This window comes from Podarcis bocagei (assembly GCF_964188305.1).
Source record: "Podarcis bocagei genome assembly, chromosome: 3".
Lineage (NCBI taxonomy): Eukaryota > Metazoa > Chordata > Lepidosauria > Squamata > Lacertidae > Podarcis > Podarcis bocagei.
This window is the reverse complement of record NC_138127.1, coordinates 15,122,483-15,144,936: the sequence shown is the minus strand read 5'-3', so window position 1 is coordinate 15,144,936 and position 22,454 is coordinate 15,122,483. Positions and strand designations below refer to the sequence as shown.

The 22,454-nt window shown below is 46.1% G+C and overlaps 1 protein-coding gene across 4 annotated transcripts in view; it reads left to right on the top strand.

Moving 5' to 3' along the window:
- Nucleotides 1–22,454, top strand: part of LOC308584449 (uncharacterized protein) — a gene marked incomplete at its 5' end in the record, with an annotated part of 144,230 nt that overhangs the window by 21,657 nt on the left and 100,119 nt on the right. Inside the window, one exon of one of the 4 annotated variants that reach the window (XR_014006803.1) lies at nt 5,725–5,861. The exons of the other annotated variants lie outside the window; for them this stretch is intronic. Of the gene's footprint in view, nt 1–5,724; nt 5,862–22,454 lie in introns of those variants that run through there. 4 annotated transcript variants of the gene reach the window in all.

The following is a 22,454-nucleotide window of genomic DNA, read 5'->3' as shown; positions in this document are numbered from 1 at the left end:
TGGAAGTGTCACAAGGAAACATACTTTTCTGAGAGTAGGCAGATCAGTGACCTTCGCAGCCTTGGGAAATGAGACAGGGCTATCTATCATAAGGTCTTCCGCTTTGGATCTGATCCGAAATAGCTATTTGGACTGCCACAGAGTGAAAGGAAGCTCTGGCCTGGATTATCTGTCTGGCGGTGATCTCCTGGGTACTATAACTCTCAGTGGGGTGGCTCATATCCATCGCCACTACTAAGCTCTTCAAAGGCAGCAAACTAAGCTGCTGGACAGGTGAAATTCTGCTGCTGCTTTGCCAAAAGAAGCTGGCAGCTCAGCTCTTCCTATGAAAGGCCTTCCTCGTAATCTATAGTTCTCAGGATCCAGCTGCTCACTATTACTGTTGACAGGATAGTTAGGAAATTAGCAGTGTGTCAAGGGAAGGGGGGGGAATGCTGAGCATAATCATAAAAAATCTTTTTTAAAAAATGTTCCTTTAGAGGGTGAACCTCACTTCAACAACTATTTGAAAGTTGTTGGTTTTTTTAATCAATCCTTTAAAGTTAATGTAGTTGTCAGTAGAGGGCACCCTAAAGCAATGAAGGTTTGAATCTATGTTCAAATTAAACTCATCGCCTTTACTAAAACACCCCCCCTTTTTTCCTTCTGCGCTGTTATGTTTGCCCAGTGAACGAAGAAATATCAACAAGCAATTTTATAATTATTTTTAGCCGTTGGTGTCCTCTGTTTAGCAATATGCACAGGTGCTTTGCATGTACTTCCAAGAGACACATCTATTCCCCAGCCAACCTGAGATCCTCAGATGTCAATGGAGAGGTTCAGTTTTCATCTCAGACTGCTAGACATATGTAACAAAGCATAAGAAGAGTTGGATCGGGGCCTCAGCTCCTCTGCAAAAACCCCTAAAAAAACCTGAACAAACAGGAATTCTTATTCCAAGGATCTTATCATTAGAAACAAGAGGAGCAGTGAGAGGACTCTATAGTTTTTTTAAGGCAGGAATATCAGTGAATCAGACTAAACAGACATCGCTCATTGTTGACATTGGACTGTGTAAAAAGTGTAGGAAAGAAGCAATATAGAAGGCAAAGTTGTGCAACAACCTCTAGCCAGTCCATTGTTTGAATTGTAAAGGGACCCCTGACCATTAGGTCCAGTCGTGGCCAACTTGGGTTGCGGCGCTCATCTCGCTTTATTGGCCGAGGGAGCCGGCGTACAGCTTCCGGGTCATGTGGCCAGCATGACTAAACCGCTTCTGGCGAACCAGAGCAGCGCACAGAAACGCTGTTTACCTTCCCGCCGGAGCGGTACCTATTTATCTACTTGCACTTTGACGTGCTTTGGAACTGCTAGGTGGGCAGGAGCAGGGACCGAGCAATGGGAACTCACCCTGTCACGGGGATTCGAACCGCCGACCTTCTGATCGGCAAGTCCCAGGCTCTGTGGTTTAACCCACAGCGCCACCCGTGTCCCTGTTTGGATTGTACCATCTCACTAATCCCCCATCTTTCAAGGGATTGTAATAGCAAACTGGACTGGTTTGGATTTGGGAGCAAAAGCATGGGGGATCACATGTGTCTGTCGTGCATGTCAAATGTGCTATATCAGCTTAAACCAGCTTCTTGGAAGCACCCTGAGTCTGGACTCTTATGAACTATGGTATGCACCACATAACAGAAGTTACTCCATGGTAGCTTGACTGAAGCTCTCACTGCATGGTGGCGCCTCGCAATGTGTTTTTCATCTAAGTTCAGTAGCTTCTCAAAAGGAGTAAGTGTTCACTTCCCACATCAGTTTGCATCTGTACATCTAATTTTGTACAGACTCTTGTGGAGGAATATTGCACTGTTGCATTAGCTCAAGGATATACATTTTGCACAACAGGACTTCCCCTTCCTCTCCCCATGCATGCCCATGCTCTCCTCAGATCTGCTCCAGAGGGGTAGGGGGTAAACCCAGATCATATTTGGGGGAGGCACAAGGGGGCACACTGGAAGAATAGAGGGAGGGGACGTTCTACTGCACACCCAAAAGCTCTTGTGCTAGTAGAAGTATTTCTCTGGATATTGGCCTAAATATTCTAAGACAGGCATTGCTATGTGTGTTGTGGGAGGAGGATATTCAAACCAGATGCTTGAAATCAACGGGAGTTTTTGCCCTTGATTTCAGTGTGCTGTCACTTTTATTCATGAAAGGTGGAGAGATGAGTAAGGGGTAAGGTTCTTTGGATTTTTTCTGCTTCCAACAAAAAACTTATTTGTCTCACTATCTGCCATGGGGAAAATTTACGTTTATTTATTTTTTGCAATGTAACAAGCTTTATTAATAGTCTTACAATACATTAAATATATATAGTACATCTCGTAAAGTAAATTGGGATTTCAATCATATACACGCACACTCTCACACACAAAAAATATACTTGTCTTTTCTTACATAGTTATAAACCTTAAGCTTCAACTGTGTTTATGCTACTTTTTATGTGGTTTTTAACAAAGATTATTAACAAAAAATATTAACAAAAAATATCATAAAAACTTTGGACTTCCTGTCAATTCCCGTTGTATGCTTTTATTCTAATAGTGAATGTACCAACCATTATTAATCTATTCTTTATATATTCTCGAATACATTCTTACAACAATTTGTACCGTTGATCTTATTTCTCCTATATTTATTTATCCAAGGTCATTCAAATACTGCCATAGATGAAAAACCATTGGTATATTTTCCTACATATCTCTTGTATTTATCCCATTTTTGTGCAAATTCTTGTCTTGAACTGCCCCTTAGGTCAGTTGTGCCATTGGCGGAATTTACATAATTAATTACGTCACATTGTGTTCATTTCAATGCAAAGCAAGGGGGTAAAGGGCATAGAATCATTTACGTATTGTTTGTAGACTGAAAACAACAGCAGCAGCAGCAGCAAATACCGATTGCATTCACTGGATTGAATTCCATTCTGAACATGGGACTTACAAGGAAATATCAACAATTCCTTCTTCTGTTTCCTTCTGATTTCTGTGACATCCCTGTTTCCTGCTGAGTGCTTACCCAGACCAGCCAGTCATGGTTCCCTGGCAAATGTAGCTGTATGATACTCATGCGTCCAAACACCATTTTCAGATACATCTTAGGTGTACTCCAGTAGGCCTGTACGCCCTTTAAATTTGTGTTTCCACCACTGACATGGTGGCTGACCGGTAGCTGAATCACTGCCTCTGGCATTCTAGCTGCAGCCTCAGATGCTATCATGACATCTTGCTTGAAGTGACTCATTTTGTCAGGAGTCCTTGAGTTATCCCAGCCTCTGCCCTCTCGGGCAAAGTCGAGGAAGTAAATTACATTTCCCAGCCATATCAATATCAGGTTAAAAGACAGCTAATTATTGATTTCATGCCCCCAACTTGATGGCTCGGGAGTTCAGATGTTTACAAAGCATCTACTCTCACAGCAATTCCACTATGGCATGTAAGTGGTGTGCAATTTATAGCAACTATAAATTAATGAGACGAAGGATCCGGCATACTCACACAAATTAAACAGTCAGTAAGATTGTTCCAGGCATGCTGGCATGATTAAAATTAACAATCAAATCCGGTTTTCTATATACCAGTTGAGTTGTTCCATCTATTTCTAGGCATTGCCATACAAGGAGAGATGTTTCACATTTCATTTATTTTGTTAATTACATTCCTGTTAGTTACTGAATTGTAGGCAGATTTAATTTCTGGCAAGCGAAAGTTCAGCACAAAAGGAAAAGGGTGGGGTGGGAAAAACCACACAGTTATCATTGCTTCTCCTGCACTGCAATGTACTGAGTCACTGCATATTTCATGATTTAGCAGAAAAAAGTAGAGAATTGGGTATTCAGCATCAATTCATTAAATACAACAACAAAGTTCTAGACCTCATGCATGCAGATGTTGTTGTTGTTGTTGTTGTTGTTGTTGTTACCACCTTTGAAATGTTTAAAAGTTTTAATGGGCAAAACCACAAGACAGGTGGTATGGGTGGCATAGGTAAAAGTAAAGGGACATTATATTACAATGAGTAATATAAAAGGTAAAGGGACCCCTGACCATTAGGTCCAGTTGTGACCGACTCTGGGGTTGCGGCACTCATCTTGCTTTATTGGCCGAGGGAGCCGGCGTACAGCTTCCAGATCATGTGGCCAGCATGACTAAGCCACTTCTGGCAAACCAGAGCAGCGCACGGAAACACCGTTTACCTTCCCACCGGAGCGGTACCTAATTATCTACTTGCACTTTGACGTGCTTTCAAACTGCTAGGTTGGCAGGAGCAGGGACCGAGCAACGGGAGCTCACCCCGTCGCGGGGATTCGAACCGCCGACCTTCTGATCGGCAACTCCTAGGCTCTGTGGTTTAATCCACAGCGCCACCCGCGTCCCCCTATGGGTGGCATAACTACCCACAAAATGTTGGGAGTGCCCTGCCCCCACTCTTTATTGTGTTAGTCAAGCTAGATAAATGCACAGAAGCCCAGACAACACACAGAGATGGACAGACAAAACACAACACAGAGCATTCCCCATCGCTCTGCTCTGCCCTCCCCGAGTAATGCGCTAGGTCACTGATGCTCTCTCCAACCTCACCCCACCAGATTACTAGTCAACTCCTAGATTACCAGGCATGTTACAGCGGATCCGTTCGCCTGAAGAATGTAATATGCAGGCAGGGAGGCTCGTGTTCTCTTCAGTGGAATCCAGAGAAGTGTCATGTGACATCAAGTCTCATGGGTTAATTCCTTAGGCCCATGCTTTCAAGGTGAAGGTAAAGGACTCCTGGACGGTTACGTCCAGTCAAAGGCGACTATGGGGTTGCGGCGCTCATTTCACTTTCAGGCCGAGGGAGCTGGCCTTTGTCCACAGACAGTTTTCTGGGTCATGTGTCCAGCATGACTAAACCATTTCTGGCACAATGAGACACTCTGATGGAAGCCAGAGCGCATGGAAACGCCATTTACCTTCCCGCCGGAGCGCTACCTATTTATCTACTTGCACTGGCATGCTTTTGAACTGCTAGATTGGCAGGAGGTGGGACAGAGCAATGGAAGCTCACCCCATCACGGGGATTTGAACTGCCAACCTTCCGATCAGCAAGCCCAAGAGGCTCAGTGGTTTAGACCACAGCACCACCCGCATTCCTTCCCTGTCCCATAGCACTTCCCTGTCCCATGACACCACTGAGGCACAATCCAAAATGCTGTCTCTCTTAAGGTAAAGGTAAAGGGGCCCTTGACCATTAGGTCCAGTCGTGGCCGACTCTGGGGTTGCAGCGCTCATCTCGCTTTATTGGCTGAGGGAGCCGGTGTACAGTGTCTGGGTCATGTGGCCAGCATGACTAAACCACTTCTGGCAAACCAGAGCAGTGCACGGAAATGCCGTTTACCTTCCCACCAGAGCGGTACCTATTTATCTACTTGCACTTTGACGTGCTTTTGAACTGCTAGGTTGGCAGGAGCAGAGACCGAGCAACGGGAGCTCACCCTGTCGCAGGGATTCGAACCACCGACCTTCTGATCGGCAAGTCCTAGGCTCTGTGGCTCTGTGGTTTAACTCTTACCCTTCCCTTAACATAGGGTGTAGTTTGAACAAGAGATTGATATATTTGGGGAGGCTGGTTCGTTAGGATGTCAGAACGTGCAGCCATGTCTCAGATTGTAATCTGACATTTTTATTTAGGCAAATTTATTTTCTGACATTAATATCCCTCCTTTCTTTCATCATGGAATTCAAGGCAGGGTGCACATGGTTCCCCGGTAGTCAATGCGCCAAGCACTGACGAGACCCAGACCTGCTTAGCTTCATGAGCAATCATACTGGAAAACAGTTAAGGTAAACAAACAAACAAAATTTACTCTCTGGGTTTAGCCTCCCTGCTTGCCCTCTTCACTGATCATTGGCTAATCCTACTTGGATCAAGGCCTGCATGTTGGAGGCTGTCTGGAACGATGCCTAAATTGGCCCAAATCCTTATGATCCTTCAGTTTTGAGCTTCCATCCTTTTGGCTTTTGTTTCGTTGCTAGGAGTTTGTGCATTTTGAGCAAAGCCTTGAGGTTTCCTTGTTGTCTTTTATCCAAGACAGGCTGTTAATTAACCTATCACGTTAGATAAGACATCAAAACCTCACTAGGGCTGCTTGCTTTGGCAGTGAAGTTGGCAGCATGGCACAGCTTGACATTGTAATACTGATATTTTGTAGGCTCTGTGGGTAGACTTTCTGGAATAGGTGGCTTGTGTTTAGATAGCTTCATTAAAATAGCAGCCAGCAGCCAGTTGGTTTTGTAGTGGCTCTTTGAGACCAACACCATAGTCCTGTGTCTAAACAGTTTATGAATTGTTTTATACCAAAGTAAAAGATCACCAGATCAGACCATGCTCTGATGGCACCATAACTAGTTGTGGTTCCAATGCGGTATGTTTGTGTGTGATTGTTCAAACCAAGTGGAACACTATCAGTATCTCTGTGCAAACACTCTTTTGTTTCTCTGGCTTGCTTTCAAAAATGCTCGCTTCTGCAAGAGAGGAACGAAGAGCAGAACTCCACCGCTAAAAATCAGCAATCTAAACAGTTGATGCACCAGCTGAAGGAGACATTTCAGCCAGGCAGCAACTCTGTTTATGGAGCACTGTCTCCTCACACCAAGAAGCCAGTGCATGTTAGCTGTATTATCTCGCACAGCAAAACAAAAGGCCCCCCTCCCCAAATCTGAGCTATGTGTACAGTATTCCCAATCTGTGCCCCTTATAAACTAGAGGATGTGGAAAGTTTATTGGCCTGAGCTGAGTCTAAGGAAGCAGGACTCTCAGTGGCGTAGCTAACTGCTTGGGTGCCCCGGGGTAGGGCGTGCTGCGCAGAGCCAGGGCCTGCATGCAGTCCGCTATGCCTCCCCCTCAATTGCAGGCACCGTACCGCCCGAAAAGGCAGTGTGGGGCTCGCATCCGTCCCCTGCCTCCCCCTCAGCCACCCTCCAGCTTAGGGGGAGGTGGTGGCTGGAGAAGAGCTCCACATTGCCTTTTCAGGCAGTGTGGTGCCTGCAGGTGTCCAAGCCATCGCGTCACTCCCAGGAGAGACATGTGGCTTAGACACACAGCAGGCACTGCTGTAAGTGCCGCCTCTGTGGTAAGTGGCCACCCATTGTGCCCCCCCCCCCGCTACGCTAGTGAGGTCTCTTCATATAGCATGACAAGATAATGTAGGACGTTATAAAAGAACAGGAATTTGAAACTAGCAAAGGGGGGGGGGGAATGAGACACCTAGAAGAATCATTAACAACAAATGATAATGTCAAATGGTAATGATAATTGCAATCAAACGTTGCCCCTATTTTCATCGGGATGATTTTGGGTCACAGTTAACTTTCTATCGCCAGCAGAGCGTGAGGAGATCTTATGCAAATGAATGCAGAAGTGATTCAGACAGTGTAATTATGGCTTTATTTGGCTGTGCTTAGGATCACAAGTTTGCAACTCTAATCTTAACACTCACGTGTCAAGTGGAGATTAGATTCTGACCTGTATGTGATTAGATGGTCCCTTTTTTGATCACATAACATTATTAAATCAAAATGGCAATTACGGTTCCCAAGCTTTTAAAAGACAGCCTAAGCAAACCTGGGAGTTCTATGCATATAAATTAATTACAATGTTAGTCATAAGAGGCAGCTGTTTGTAGGCAAGGAGTCTTGGGGTTTATATCAGATTGAGGCTACTTCTGGGTCCAACGTCAGTGATTCCAACGCAAAGATGAATTATGATATGGAGGAATTATCCAGTCAGTGTACCGCAGCAGAACATCAAGGCTCTGAGCTCCCTCATTTGTTGAATAGTAAAACACATGGACACCAGTATTTTAGGTTAATGGGTGAATTAAGGCCACAACTTTATTGGTTACAGAATGTGAGTTGTATTGACTTAGGCACTGGAATTGAACCGACTATATCTGACTCCTGCCTGCCATGCGGAAAGTCCAATAAGGGTCAACCACCAGTAGGGGGAGCCCTGCTGATGTACATCAACTGAGAGCTCCCCCAGCGTCCCTGATGGGGCATGGCATGGCCCTTACTCCATACCTAGGCTTTGAACGAGATCCACAGCCCCGGTTCCCTTTAACGGAATACCCTTAAAGAGGAGGGGCAGGAACCAAGAGGGCGATCCCTGGTCGCACAGCTGCTTAAATGTAGCAAGCCACGCCCCCCCCGGGCGACCGGATTGGTCGGCCAGGGGCATGACACAGCCAGGAATCCCCTCTGACACGGGGGCATTGCTACGCCCCCGCTGTGCACGGGGGGAGCCCAGGGCCAGCGCACAAGCCTTTCCGCATCATTCTGACATTACAAAATGCAAATTTGTGAGCATGGGTTGCCATGTTACACAGAAACACTGGCAATGGATGTGCAGAGTGTGACTCATACATCTTGCTTTTGACTTTGCTGGTGCAGTAAGAGAAAGGGGTGTTTGCCTGTCCATCCGTAATTATTTTCAACAATAATCCCAGCATCGAGTGCTCGCAGACAACCCACTGGAACTCAAGGAAACTCTTCCCTCCCTGTAAATATACTGTAACGCGCATGCTGAAAGTTTCTAAAGCTGCTGTTTAAAAAATAATTTGGACATGTTTGTGCTCTTTTTGTTTCGTTATGGGTGTTTGTTTTATTATTAATGCAATCAGTAGACTGCATGAATTAACACCCTTAATGATATTCAGACATAAAAGAGGGGAATTTTAATATTGTGTAAATGTAGGGTCGTATTATTAACAGCTCATAAAAACTAAACGGACAATCTGCTCTGACACTTGTTAACCTGACCGTCGAGGTAACAGTTTTTGCTTCTTGAAAATGGACAATACTTTGAAATAGTTTTATGTATTTATATGTGAAGCTTCTCATTCAGTTGTTCTGACTAGGTTGTTCTGACTTCAGCTTTAATATCACAATCAAATCTGGTGGTTTATTTAACCAGCTGCGATTATAGTGATGGGTGTCTTGTCATTGACCTCAGTTGCACACAATTAAAACCATATCAGCTGTTCTGACACACAGCATTAGATACTTCTGAAAGTGTATTATTTCTGTACTGCTCACAATCATTTTGAGGACAGGACACAATAATGCTGTTTACCCCCAAGAGATTCACATTCAGGAAAGTTATATTAGGATATTTATCCAAGGGTTTTTTTTAGGGCCTCTGATTGCTAGTCATTCTCTGTGGATGTGTCACATGCAGTTACATTCATTAAATCCCACTGATTCCAATAAAGCCAAGTTGTGTCTACACTTTGTTGGTTGACTGACTTACCTCCCATCCACCGTGTAAGGAGAAAATTTCATACAGCCAAGCTGTTGCACTTCAGTTAACATTATGTTCTGATAAGCACGGAAACATTAAAAAGGGTTCTGTTAAAGAGTGGAGCCCAGTCCCTGCCCAATTTTTAAAATAGAAAAGAGCACAGAATGGCTGGCCGAAAAGGAACTTGAGTGGCAAATTGGTGTTAGTATTAAAAATAATAATTAAAGTGTTTTTCAAACATATCTGAAGCAAAAAGCTATGCAGGGAGAATTTCACAACAGCTACAAGATGAATACTCCACACAGGACAATATAAACACATTTTTTATTTTTATCTTTTTGCATCTGTTCAACTTCAACCCAATTTGTGCTCCGAAGGCTTCAGGGATAGCTGCCTGAAGTCTCCGGAGCACAGCGGGAACTCCCGCTGTGCTCCGAAGGCTTCGGGTTGCCTTCACTGAAGCCTGGAGAGCGAGAGGGGTCGGTACGCACCAGTCCCTCTTGCTCTCCTGGCTTTGCTTCGCTGGAGAGGTGCTGCACAGCTTTTCCTCTCTACGCAGAGCCCCTTCAGCGAAGCAGCAGGAGGAAATGGAAGGGGCTCCTTTTCTCCTGCCGTTTCGCTGAAGGGGTGCTGAGCAGAGGGGGAGATTTTTTTGTTCTTGTTCTCCCCCTCTAAAACAAGGTGCATCCTATGGTTGGGTGCGTCCTATAGAGCGAAAATACGGTAGTTCTAGAAAATAGTTTTCGCAGTCGCCTGAAAGCTAAGAGAAGCCATAATATCCACATATAGTGTTTTTCTTCATGTGCTGTTGCGATGTTAATATGTGAGATGGGTAGCTTGCGGGAGGGACTAGCAGGTGAGCCATGTGCTCTCTATCCTTCTCTTAAAGGTAAAGAGGCCCCTGACCATTAGGTCCAAGCACGGACGACTCTGGGGTTGCAGCGCTCATCTCGCTTTACTGGCCGAGGGAGCCGGCGTACAGCTTCTGGGTCACGTGGCCAGCACGACTAAGCCACTTCTGGCAAACCAGAGCAGCACATGGAAATGCTGTTTACCTTCCCGCTGGAGCAGTACCTATTTATCTACTTGTACCTTGACGTGCTTTCGAACTGCTAGGTTGGCAGGAGCAGGGACTGAGCAACGGGAGCTCACCCTGATACGGGGATTCGAACTGCCGATCTTCTGATTGGCAAGTCCTAGGCTATGTGGTTTAACCCACAGCGCCACCCGTGTCCCTACGTCCCTGCCCCTACGTGATCTTAATCTCTTTAATCGCATGGAGACCAGCTGCATGGAAGGGGCTTGCAGTCTATTTTCAGCAAGCTTGTAGATTTCACATTTGTACTTTTCTCTGGAAAAGACACTAAAAGGGAACTCGGAAGCATGGGCGTCTACAGGACGTGTGCTCAAAGTGAAACACTGAAAAGGTGAAGCCAGCTAGTTTCTCACAAAAAAGTGAGAAGCAGAATGCCTGTGCATTTTGTCTCAGGTTCTACAAGCACTACAAACTGTGTCTTTTCCTTTCTTTTTCTAAAAAAGCAGGGAATCATTCCCTGCCCCCCCCCTTGACACCCATGATAGTAATTTTAATTTTAATGTCTCCCTTGGGATTTCACATTTGCATTCTTGCTTGGGGAAGACTCTGGAATTATAGGGCTGTTTAAATTTCTAGTAAGGTACCGCAACCTTCCCCACCATACTTCTTACACTGCATAAAAGGGGATGCAGTCCTTCAATGCATGCCTTTTAGCGGCTATTACGTAAACACACCTCCATTAATATATGCAGGCTTATTACATTTAATTTTTTAAAAATCCTGCTTCAGATAAATCCAATGGTGGATGAGGTACCTCTCCGCTGAATCTGGATGTCATTGAAGTTGTTCCTAAAGTTGCTTGCAACCTTGCAACCTTATTTCCTCTTTTCTGGAATATTTGGTCAAACAACAACAACAGTTATTAATAATTGACTATGACTCCTACCTGTTCTTAATAGGAGTCTTCTCTTCACTATCCATTTTCTGTTGCTAAGGAAACTATCCCCCCCCCCAATAAGGCAATGACTATGCAAGAGATAACTGTGTGTTGTAATGGCACAATGAGAAATAACGGGCAATGTTGATCAGTGGCGTAGCGTGGGTTGTCAGCACCCGGGGCAAGGCAAGTAATTTGCGCCCCCTAACCCGTGGATTTGCGCCCCCTAACCCGTGGATTTGCGCCCCCTAACCCTAACCCCCAGATGTTGCGCCCGGTGCGGCCGGCCCCCCCTGCACCCCCCACGCTACGCCACTGATGTTGATAAATCACGCCTTGTGACCTGCTATTTCACTAGCGTGTTACTGCAAACATGCACAATTAAATGTGAAATAATGACACATGTATCTCACCAGCTTTCAGAATGGAATTAGGAGGGAAGGGACTCCTGCCCCACTTCCTGCAGCCCCTTCCCTGTCTCTTCCTGCTCTGACCCTTCCCCTCCTTCCAGTTCTGGCTTCTGCCTTGCGGGAGGCACAAAACCTCATAAATCACTGTGCCCTTCTCCTGGATCAGCCTCAGGCCCTGTGCCCTCAGCCTACCCACTCCTCGGCGGCCTCCCAGTCCCTAACACCAGTCCGATACCATGTGCGAATGGTGTTTCTCCCCCCCCCAATTTTTTAAATTCATTTTATAACACAACTAAACAACACAAACAGAAAAACAAACAATACAAACAAATTCTTGTCTTATCCTTATTTTTTCTAAACATTATTAGGAGAGCTTCCCCAAGTCCCCCCTATCTGATTTTCATTTTACCTCATCTTTAGCAGTTTACATATATCATAATTTCTAGCCATTTTTTTAATCACACTTACTTTTACCATAAAACTCTTCACATTTTATCACTTACAAATAATACTATTTCAAAACACACTATCTTCTACTTCTAACCCTACAGCCTATATCTACTTCAAAAGCTATTCTAAGATTTAAATATTAACATATTTTTTCAAATATTCTTTAAACTTCCTCCAGTCTTCTTCCACGGCTCTGGTCTCGGAGTCTCCCAGTCAGTTCGGCAAGTTCCATATAGTCCATCATCTTTATCTGCCATTCTTCAATAGTTGGTAAATCTTGTTTCTTCCAATTCTTCGCTATGTGCGAATGGTGTTTCTTTATGGCAGGGGACAAGTCGGATCACGCAACACGAACTTCAGCAGTCCAAAGTCAAGAGATGTTCTATGCAGTAGTGAGCCAGGGGAAAATCTCCTATCTCTTCTGATCCTTTGTGGCTACTTAAACTATTAATACCAGTGTGCCAGTCAAGCAGTTTGTCATGTGCATAGGGTCTTAACTTAGGCTTGTTTGCACTGCATGTCCGCCATTGATGGTGAAGGTGCTCTTGGGCCAATTTAGGTAGATGAAGCAAAACTCATCAGGTGCTGGACAGGACTGGTGACGGGTTCCTCAGGGACCTCAGTGGAGAGAGTTGGTGATGTGTTAATGCGTATTTCCAGAAAACCCATGGTGATGGTACTCCAGCATTCAATTATCATGTGGTACTGTTAATCTGAACTATATAGCATGCAAACAGGACTATTGTGTTGTATAGGATGATAGCTCTGAGGCTGCTTGAGTTCGTCTGGGGCCTAAACCAGGAATGCCCAGTTTCCCAAAAAAATAATACTGAGGCATTTCTGTTAAAGAGAGATTAGCAAATATCCAGAGAGTCGATTTTAACAACATTTCCAGCTGGTTAATTAAGGCCAAGACCCCCATTTTTGTGAAATGAAACGAATAAAGCTAGGGGGACGGGACCATTTTAAATATTTTTAAACTGATGAGAAAATGAGGATTCTCTTTAGGTGCTACCATCTCAATTAACCCTGATAAATGTGTTCACAGGCTCCCTAAACTGCTCATCACGACTGATTTGAAGTGCCAATATCCCCCCTCATTTAAAAAGCTGAACACTGCCTAAGCAGAATCCAGTTGCTGGCCACATTTGTAAATAACAATCTTTTTTTCTTTTTTCTTTTTAATACGTTGAGAGAGAAGCTCAAGGATATTTGGTAAGATAATTGAGACTTCCCTCCCCCCCCTTTTTTTTTGTAAGGAAACATCTCTGCGTTCCAGAGGCATGAAAGTTTTTCATGAATTAAATTATGTTCTGCAAGTATAGAGGAAAAAAGAGAGAGATAAAACTGTTAGCAGTGCTTTGGGGAATGACTTGGTGTTTGTAGATAAAAGCCTAATCTGAAGGAAATCTGCCTTGTGTTTGGTGCTGATAGGGAATGAAAAGCCAGGCAGCAGCAGAACTTCTGAATATCTTTGAAAAGCAGGCAGCAAGTTTGCAGCAAAGTTTTGCTACTCAGCTAGCTGCTAGGTCTTCCTTCATATCCAAGCCTACTGAGTGCGCGCAAGAGTAGATCCTAGGTCCTTTTTTGTTGTTGTACTTTCCAAGATGCTGACCGGGCGCTGACTCAAGGGTGCAACTGCGAAATCACTCCCATCATCACTGCTTCACTGTTGCTTCCTGTGCACTTAACAGGGAACTACAAGAACGGGGTATTTGGAGACAACATGGCCTTCTAGAGGCCTTTTGCACTGTTATCCTGAAATGAAATCCTCCACTTACCATATTTTTGCTCTATAAGACGCACCAAGCCTTAAGACGCACCTAGTTTTTGGAAGAGGAAAACAAGGGGGGGGGGGAATTCTGAATCCCAGAAGCCAGGACAGCAAGTGGGATCGCTGTGCTGAAAGGGACTTCAGAAATACAGACCAGGAATGTAAAAATCAGGCAGCAAAGTTTCTTAAAGAAAAAGTTTTTTATTTGGTTTTGTCAGACAAAAGCAAATGTGGGTGCATTTCAGAAAATGAGAAAATGCCCACCCCCCCTTTGGGGCAGTCAACTTATATATCTTTCTGCAAAGCACAGTTCAGCCCCTTGGCATCCCTTTAGCCAATGATTGACAATTTCCTATGGTCATTGATGCATATTCATTAAAGCTCAACCAATGAATAAATTTGGTGTGTCCTTTCGGTTCCAAGTTGCCTATTCCACTAGGTGGCGCTACTGGCTTATAATCTACTTAACCTCTGTACTAGTTCCAGGAAGTGCCCCTGAACCCCCCGCTTCCAAGAAATGTCCTTGTGGTTTAGCAACTTCACACCTAAGCGTTATATCTGGAGCCTGGCGGTCAGCAAACATCCTGCTACTTGCCTTTGTCAGGGGTCGTTTCTCAGAAATGGCTTAACCTCAACTGGCAAACTTCCTGCAGGGGCAAGCTAGCTGCACCCACAAGCTTGCATGCTTGCTGCCTCTGCAAAAGGTGGCAAAGTGACAAACATGAGAAAGAGAAATAGTCTTTTGCTTTCTAAAATGGCTTTGTGCTTTTAGCTTTTAGATGGCTCTATAATATGGCTTCAGAGATTCTTAGCCTGGCTCTCCATTGGTCATCCTGACCTTCACCCCTCCATTCCCCCCTTTCCATCACGAAAATGCTGACCGGTCACGGTTCTCCATTTTCGCTTGATGGACCTATAGGTACAATATCATAGAGAGCCAGGAAATGTACACTCCTGTGGATACACGTGCCTCCCTCTATGACCCTGTCAAGTCTTCAAATATGGTGCTCGGGAACCACATAGGTGGTGTTCAGAATCTTGACCTCGCACGCATACCCAGCACTCAGACCTGTTCAGACTCTTGGCCACAGCCGTGGTCATGTTCAGGAAGGTGTTCTCCCTCCACCCGGTGGCCATCTGAGAGGTGAGAACCATCAGGAGGCAGGGTATGATCCACATCCTGATTCGAGGGATGTTCGGTGGCCCAGAACAAAGAACTGTACCACCAACACAGAAATACCACAGGCCAAAGGGATGGGGGCCCACGAAGGCCAGGTCATGTGGGCCTCTAACTCCTGGCCCTACTGAGGCGTGAACAGCGTCTACACACAAAACGTTCCCACTCTACACAGGGAAAAGTGGCCGCCTGGCACTGATACACTGCTAGGCCTCGGGAGCTGTAGGGATGGCAATAGACTCTATAAACTTCAAAGGCTGGTCCTACTGGGTGGAGGTCACCTACGTGGTCTCTGACCAGGGCCTATGGAGGCTGAAGCCTGGGGTGGTAACCCTTATACAGCCACAAGAATACCCTACCACATTCAAGGGTATTATGTGTGGAGTTACCAGGCCAGGTATTCTTCTGGGATTATGGGAGGCTCGAGCCACCACGACAACCACAGGTGGGGCTGCAGGATTTACTGGCACTTGTTCAGCAATTTCAATGCGCACCTGGTTCAGGCTCCCTCCCCTGCAATATTTGCATTAAGATAGGCTCCGTCCCATGCAACACCTGGATTAAGATTAGGACCTGGTCTACCAGATGGGGTTGGTACAGTGCTCTACCCCCTGAGTGACAGTTGGTTACCCCCCCACAACAGCAAGAGCGGTCCAGAACTCGATAGATTTCGACCGTCTCTGCAACTTCCCGTAGGAGCAGTACCCATGTGCGCTGGACAGTGGTGTGGAAGAGAAGCCACAGTGGGGTAGTGGGATGTTTCAATACGGCAACCTCATCAAAGCCCTGTTCCCAATAGCCAATGAGCACGCCGTTTCTTACCACTGGCAAGACAAACCAGTCGTAGCAGAGGTCCGCAGGCCAAGAGGGTCGGTATGGCTCGGTGGGGTCAGGGCAATAGGACATAGAGCAAAAAGGGCAGTAGGACATAGAGCAAATCAATACAGAACATAATAGAGAAAAGGGGAAAGTCCTTGTGAAAGTCCTTGTGATGATCAGTCGCAGGATCTCGTTGCCCGTGGCCCCAACGCACTCCCGGTGGCGTCGGACGCAGGGGTGATGATCAGACGCGTGTGATGCACCCAGGGAATCACGTCGGCTACTCTCACCGCAGTTGGGATGGAGAGGAGGACGGTATACGGGCCTCGCCACTTAGGGATGAGGGGGTTGCGCTTCCACGCTGTCACCCGGCTGGAACTGGTGGACCGGCTCAGCAAGACTGCACGGTGTAGGCTCGAGGTAGTACCTGGAAAGGGAAGCAAACACACACGGGGACAGGAATTGCACTTGTTCCTGAGTGATGTGATCTCCCACCCGCCCCAAACTGGCGGGGATGTCTCGGACGAAAGGGGTGGCCTGCCATACAAAAGTTCAAAGGGTGATAGTCTCAGTCTCTTGGTTGGAGCGCTCCGAATCTGAAACAAGGCAATGGGCAGGACATCTATCCAGTGTAGTCCCGTCTCCTGGGTCAGCTTGGCCAAGTGGGTTTTCAAGGTGCGATTCATACACTCAGGTTTTCCCGAACTCTGGGGTCTGTAGGCTGCGTGTAGCCTTCAGTTTATCTGCAGCGCCTTGCACACTTCTTGTACAACTTTATCAATGAAGGCAGGGCCATTGTCACTGCCAATACTTCTGGGGAGGCCAAATCGGGGTATGAGTTCATGTAACAGTTTCTTGGACACTTCACGAGGTATCTCTGTTCTAGTGGGGTATGCCTCTGTCAGGGTGCAGACAAACACAAGCAGGTATTTGATGCCCCTAGCTGGTGGTAGTTCAGTGAAGTCCACAATCAGGCTTTTCATAGGGGTAAAGCCCACGTGTTGTACACCCGGTGGGGGAAGGTGGCCTTGTCTGGGGGTGTTCTTGGCGCACAGGACACACCTCTGGGATATAGCAGCAACTAGTTGAGAAAGGTTAGTGATATAGAAAAATCTCCCAAGGTATGCTCTGGCAGCTGGACCCCCTAGATGAGTGGACTCGTGGTAATTCTTCACAATCACGGTAGCCAGATGTTGGGGCACAAAAACACGGTTTTCTGGTAGACGGAACCATCCCTCCTGGAGTGTTGCTCCTTCCTGGCGTGCCCACTGTTGCTCCTCCGGTGTGTAACGTGGTTCCACATCGTCTGGAGTGAGTTGTGGGATGAAGGCTGCGTTGAGTGCTGGTGGAGGTTTCAAAGCTGCTTCACGAGCTGCGTTGTCTGCCTTCCGGTTGCCCCTAGTGACCATGTCCCGGCCTCTCCCATGGGCTTTGTAGTGCATCACGGCAATCTCTTCGGGACCCCATACTGCTTCCAGTAACGTCTCAACTTCTGGACATTAGCCTTGCATCCAGCTGCCAATTGCAGGGCAATGCCTTTTGCTGTTGGACTTCGGCTCAAAACACAAACAACTCTTGGAGACTTTGGCTTTCTTAGAGCTCTTGGAACGGCTTGCCTGGCTTGCACCCCCACTTCTGGGTGCTCTGCTGCCTGAGGAACAACTTGTAACTGCCTTCCTCTTCCCAGCTCTCAGCCTCTCTCCAGCCCACAGTCCATCACACAGATTTATTGAAGCGTAGAAACAGCTTCCCAAAACAGCCTCAGCCCCCTCTGGGCTTGGTACTTTTTCTGGGCATCCTCTAGCCCCCTCTGGGCTTTCTGGGCGTCCCACAGCCCCTTCTGGGCTTCCAGCCCCCTCTGGTCTGGCTGCTACTGTGGCCTGACATGCTGTCTTCAGTGGCTGCCACGCTACCCAGGGCTTCCTCCCTTGGAGTATTGCCAACAGCCAAGAATCAATGCTGGCCCTTAAAATGGCTAGGACCCTTTGGTCTCTCTAGAACATCAGGCACGTCTGCTTCACAAGCTTCCACTGCGCCTGCAGACTTCTTAATGGGTCGGGCAAAGCCTGTTTCAGCCTCCTTATATTCCATAAGGGTGAGAACCGAATGGGGCACATTCACATACATCTCCTGGCCAAACGTGAACTTGCCTGCTTCTTCCACTAGTGTGGCGGTGGCAGCGACAGGCCACAGACAGGGTGGCCAGCCTTTCACTGTGGAATCTAATTGCTTGATAGTCTCAAAGGCTTCTTGTTGGGCTGGTCCCCACTCAAAGGGGTCTCTTCCTCTTCCTCTGGTATTCTCATTTAGAGGTTTTGCTAAAATACTGAAGCCTGGGATTCCGATTCTCCACAACTTTAAACTTGTCTTTTAGGGATATCACAATCTCTGCCTTTTCTTGCAGTGACCTTTTGACAATTTCTAGATGGTCAGTATGTTCAGCAAGTTGTCTGGATAAATTAGCTAAATCTTCATCCCTTTTTTTTGCATTTTGTAAAGTGAGCTGGGTGTGTGGATCTTTCACTGATTTCAGCTCATTCACAAAACTTTGTTCTTTGTTTTTCTTGCAATTTTGTAGCTGATTTACTTATTTGTTCTTTAAACAATTTAATTTGTGACTCACACCCCATGAGTTTGTTGTTTTAAGTAACATCACAAGTATTGATTGTAGAATGAAGATCTTTAACTGTTTGGCTAGTCTCTTTGTTTTGCCTAACAAATTCTTCATTCTCTTTTGTTTTACTAACGTTTTCAATTTTTTTTTTTCCCTCAGCCAGTTCTGATTTTATTGCACTTAACTGTTCAGAAAGTTCTGAAAGCTTTCTGCCTCCACTGTTCACACCTTTGGTTTGTAGATCTTTCAGTAACGGGACTTCCCTTTCAGCCTTAGACAACACTATTTCCCTGTCTTGCATTTCATCCTCTTTGCACTTGATCTGACATTTCAGAATATTAATCTGCTCAGAATACACATTTGTATTTGAAATAATAGCAGAAATTTCTTTGTCTTTCTCAGCTAAAACCTCTCTGAGGTTGTCAAATTCTCTTCCATGCCTCTGGAGGTCTTGAATTAGTTGAGACCTCTCTTCTAAATGACTTGTGTTTAATCTATTAAGTCCTTCATTTGTCTGTTCAAGATCCTGTTACATTAATTCTATAGCAGCATCCTGTTTCATGCTCTTTTCTTTTATTTTCCTCTGTTAATGCAGTAATAACTGCTTACTGTTCTGTACACTCTTCTCCATAAACACTGCACTTCTTCTGGACATCTTCCCTCTCCAAAACCTGACATGAGGGAGTGACTTTGCAATGTTCAGTCCTGCATTTCTTCAACCGGGGGGGGGGGGATTGTCATCTACCACCTTCAGCCAGTTGTCTATATAGGGAATCTGGTCAGGATGTCCCCCCTGGTCTATGCTGATTTTGGTCCTTCCTTGAAGTTGTTTAACATACATTGAAGGGGGATTACTGGACCTTTCAAGCCTTTCAAGCCTCCCCCCTCCCATTTTCAGTATGGCCCTGTACAGCGTCCCCACACCAAACACTCACACATTCATTTCGCAACTTTTCTCACCCAGGTGCGGTCGCCCGACTGGGAAATGGAGTACTTGTTGCTAAGACCCCAGGGGAATGCCCCGGGGTAACACACATACATGCACAAAATGCCTCTCTCGTTGGACGCTTGCACGACACACTAACCACCCTGTGCCCCCCCCCTTTTTCTCCTTCCTAATACCAAAGCGTGGGTGGTTGTCAGCAGTCAACCCTTCTACTTAATGCCACTATCCACGCTGGAGATTTGATCAGGATCTCCCTTCTCCTTAATTAAAAGGAGGATTTCCTATGCCCTCAGGTCTTGTTGCCATGTACTCACCCCAGCCGGCTTTTCTCTGCCCTGTCCTCCCAACCTCGGCTCTTCAAATCCGTTGTCCTCTGTCCCAGGATACAGCAAGAGGGTCAAGTTGCCTTCTGTCCCCCTCCGAAGAAAAGGTTCGGTGTGCACTTGGAAGCCAGGAGGTCCGTTGGCCCTCCGCCGTCTCTGCCCAGAGGTCAAGGGAGCTGCCTCCTGGTCTCTGAGGACACTTAAAGTCCTTCTGATCCGAGTCACTTTTGGCACCAGAAATGAAAGGGACTTCAGAAATACAGACCAGGAATGTAAAAATCAGGCAGCAAAGTTTCTTAAAGAAAAAGTTTTTTATTTGGTTTTGTCAGACAAAAGCAAATGTGGGTGCATTTCAGAAAATGAGAAAATGCCCACCCCCCCTTTGGGGCAGTCAACTTATATATCTTTCTGCAAAGCACAGTTCAGCCCCTTGGCATCCCTTTAGCCAATGATTGACAATTTCCTATGGTCATTGATGCATATTCATTAAAGCTCAACCAATGAATAAATTTGGTGTGTCCTTTCGGTTCCAAGTTGCCTATTCCACTAGGTGGCGCTACTGGCTTATAATCTACTTAACCTCTGTACTAGTTCCAGGAAGTGCCCCTGAACCCCCCGCTTCCAAGAAATGTCCTTGTGGTTTAGCAACTTCACACCTAAGCGTTATATCTGGAGCCTGGCGGTCAGCAAACATCCTGCTACTTGCCTTTGTCAGGGGTCGTTTCTCAGAAATGGCTTAACCTCAACTGGCAAACTTCCTGCAGGGGCAAGCTAGCTGCACCCACAAGCTTGCATGCTTGCTGCCTCTGCAAAAGGTGGCAAAGTGACAAACATGAGAAAGAGAAATAGTCTTTTGCTTTCTAAAATGGCTTTGTGCTTTTAGCTTTTAGATGGCTCTATAATATGGCTTCAGAGATTCTTAGCCTGGCTCTCCATTGGTCATCCTGACCTTCACCCCTCCAGTGCAATGATCCCGCTGGCTGCCCTGGCTTATGGGATAGCCGTGCCCAGCCTCTCCCGGGCAAGGGGAGCCTTCATCCCCTACCCGGGAGAGGCTGCGTGTGGCTAAGGCTCCCCCAAAAGCCGAGGTCCCTTTAAAAAGCCGCACACACGCTCCACGCGGCTCTCTAAAGGGAGCGCTGAGCAGAGCCTCCCACCTGCATTCGCTCCATAAGACGCACACACTTTCCCCCTTACTTTTTAGGAGGGGAAAAGTGCGCCTTATAGAGTGAAAAATATGGTATACAGCAAGGCTGTACCATGCAACAAGGTGAACAAGGTTGTGAGGCCAAGATGAAGGCAAGAATAGGTGCTTCACTGATGCAGCAAACTACTTCAAATCTTGGGACTGGCTTGGAGGGATGTGGGGGGACATTTGGTGCTCCCACTTCAGGCAGTGAAATGGCTTGGGACATCACGGACAGTAGTACCTTGCCCGTCATAGAATTGTAGAGTTGGAAGAGATCCTGTGGGTCATCTAGTCCAACCCCGCTGCATTGCAGGAATCTCAACTAAAGCATGCATGATTTCACAGTAGCCCTTTAGCTGTGGCAGCCAATGTTTATACAGTGGTACCTCAGGTTACATACGCTTCAGGTTACATACACTTCAGGTTACAGACTCCACTAACCCAGAAATAGTACCTCAGGTTAAGAACTTTGCTTCAGGATGAGAACAGAAATTGTGTTCCGGCGGCACGGTGGCAGCGGGAGGCCCCATTAGCTAAAGTGGTACCTCAGGTTAAGAATAATTTCAGGTTAAGAACGGACTTTCAGAACGAATTAAGTTCTTAACCTGAGATACCACTGTATCAGCAAAGCTGCATGACATTAGTTGCCTGGCAGCACAACTGAGATAATACGGTTTTAAAAATATTAAACTGTTCATGTATTTCTCTGGCTGAGAGAGTTTATATGTTCTTTAGAACTGACAGTTGTTGTTTTTTGTTTTTTTAAAATTTTGTAAACGGGCACAATTTTCACATAACGTCTCAGGAAGCAACTAGGAGGGTGCCAACCAAAAGCACTAAGCTGGTGTGAGTCATCTTTTAAATTAGAATTATTCTCTTTCCTTTCCTGGGCATACCTTCCAAGATCTGTGGTCGAATCCAGTGCTGATTTTCCAAAAAAAGAGGTGCCGGAGCTCACCATGAACGCCTCTCTTGTTCTCTTATAATGGCAATGGTACTCACCTGAGAGGTGCCGGAATTGAGCTCCGGTGAGTTGCGGCTTGGGGGCGGGGGGAAAAGCCCTTGTCATATCCCACTAAGTTCATCCCAAATTAGACCCAAATTTGGTCCCTGGGCCTGTAATTCCTCACCCCTGCTAAAGAGAAGCTGCCTGCCATAAATCTGAATGAATGTGAAGGGGTTTGATGTGGGGGCCATGGGGCTTGCCATCAGTAGTTCCCCATTGTCTGCTTGAACCCTGAACTTAGGAGAGAAATGTTCCCTTTCCTGCTCTGGTTGTACTCCTAACTGCCTCGCGGGGTGGACTGGACTTTCCAGTTGAGGGGAGAGGTAAAATTATGTCCTCATAACTCACTGATATCAAGGAGAGCCATAGTAATCCTAATCACACTACCTTATATTAGGAACCTATAAAGAAGGCAGATGCATTTGATTTAGCCCAAGGAACTCTGCAAAGGATAA